This window comes from Solanum tuberosum, unplaced genomic scaffold (assembly GCF_000226075.1).
Source record: "Solanum tuberosum cultivar DM 1-3 516 R44 unplaced genomic scaffold, SolTub_3.0 scf00840, whole genome shotgun sequence".
In the NCBI taxonomy this organism is placed as follows: domain Eukaryota; kingdom Viridiplantae; phylum Streptophyta; class Magnoliopsida; order Solanales; family Solanaceae; genus Solanum; species Solanum tuberosum.
In genome coordinates this window covers 57,494-59,591 of record NW_006239755.1, presented here as the reverse complement: position 1 = coordinate 59,591, position 2,098 = coordinate 57,494, and the positions used below count along the sequence as shown (strand labels likewise).

The window sequence follows — 2,098 nt, the reverse complement described above, 5'->3', positions numbered from 1 at the left end:
AACGGTTCTATTCCTGCTTCATTGGGGAATTTGAACAACTTGTCTATTTTGTCTCTATATGAAAATCAACTTTCTGGCTCTATTCCTCAAGAAATAGGTTACCTAAGGTCTCTTAGTGATCTACATTTGAGTACAAACTTTCTTAACGGTTCTATTCCTGCTTCATTGGGGAATTTGAACAACTTGTCTATTTTGTCTCTATATGAAAATCAACTTTCTGGCTCTATTCCTCAAGAAATAGGTTACCTAAGAATAAGCAGATGTTGGCGTGATGGTTCTTCCTATGTTGCAGAATAAGCAGATGTTGGCGTGATGGATTTGGTTCTTCCTATGTTGCAGCTTATGATGTTGGATTTGATTTTTAGTTTTATAAGCTTTTCTTAACTTGGGAAAATGTAATATTATGAATTTTGTTGATATACAATAAATACACCCTTGTGGTCCGGCACTTCTCTTAGCCTTTTATTAGACAAACAGGCTTACTCAAAGTAAACTGTTTTTGTCATTTGCATTCATCAATAATGTTCCTTGTTGTGCTCGTAGCACTTTGAAACTTTCCTTTGCCAATTGCAATAATGTTAGTTTGAAACATTTGTGTGTTCTATTTCCAGATACAGGGGAGGTATACTAGATAGATCAAAGTTGGATAATCCATATGAAACAGCACTGGCAAGACAGAATATTGTAAAATGACCCTAACAACAGGGAAGTTCCGTCTTAATCTATTCAAAGTAGCTGATAATTCACACGATGCATTTAATAGCTCAACCAACTCTGGAACAAATGGTGCACGAAATGGCTGCTATGGCTCATTACCATCACTATGGTGTTCTCATGTTACAACAGGTTGCCAATATGACTCAAATCACAACAACCGTTACAACACGAAGCCTTGATGATGCAGCAGCAAATGGCTATTGTGTCTCTGCAACATCAATATGTTGCTATGACTCAACATAATGAGGGAGAAATTCAAGAACAGGAAGCACAAAATCAAGAAGATATAGCTGGAGATTTTAATATCTGCAAAAATATCCTAATCTATCTCTAATGAAAAACTATTAATTTGCGATCCAGTTTTCTTCAAGGGTCATTACCTATTCCAACAAATTCCACATGATACTTCATCATATCAAAAAATAATCTCAGTGAAGAAATTCTTTTATTTGCAAAATCGATCTCTGAGTCATTGAAATTTAATTTTATAAAGATGAGACGTGGGCTATTCTACTCCAGCTTTCCTTTCTACCAAACAATCTGAAGAAATCTGTTATGAGAAGTAAATGTGAAATAAACTTAGTTTTTAACGGGTCAGACAAGTGGAGCGGGTCAAAATACTGGTTAAAATTGATAGTTTTTCATATTTTGAGAGTTTCATTGGGAAAAAGTTCCACATCACCATTATCTATCGAAAATATAACTTGAATTGGTTGAGTGACTTCATACGTGAAATGACAATAAATAAGTGACTTTTTTGTTACAAGACAAAGAAAAATGACTTTCTGAATAGTTGAGTGAGAACATGTGCGCAATCAACTCTTGACATTTGCTATATGAATTGAAGATAATGAAGTCTAGAAATTATTGATTGACTGAGAATTATTGGATATGGTTAACTACTTTAGAAATAAAAATTAAGAACCAGACATGTCTGCGTCATACATTAAAAAAGGTCATAATCAATGTTTGATTAAGTCCTTGGTTGAATTAGACGCTATGACATTAAAAGTGGTCATAATCAATGCCTAATTAAGTCCTTGGTTGAATTATAGGTGTAACACAAAACAACCCAAAGTTTGACTTAAAGGTGACAACATTTTCTCTAATAGCAGCCAAATTTGGAAAATTGGAGAAAACGCGTTTCTTGTTGGTCTTTTATTAGTATAAGTTACGTACAATATCAAATCTATGAACCCGAAACAATAAACTCAAAATATGATGATGGTTTCTAGCAAAACATTCTCTTCACTTCAGCTTTTCACTCTATTCTACCTCTTTACGGTTGCATTTGCTTCCACTGAGGAAACAACTGCCCTCTTAAAATGGAAAGCAACTTTCAAGAACCAGAATAATTCCTTATTGGCTTCATGGATGCCAA

At 34.2% G+C, this 2,098-nt stretch overlaps 1 pseudogene; it reads left to right on the top strand.

Moving 5' to 3' along the window:
* Window positions 1–2,098, top strand: part of LOC107059116 (probable leucine-rich repeat receptor-like protein kinase At1g35710) — a 4,165-nt pseudogene that overhangs the window by 748 nt on the left and 1,319 nt on the right.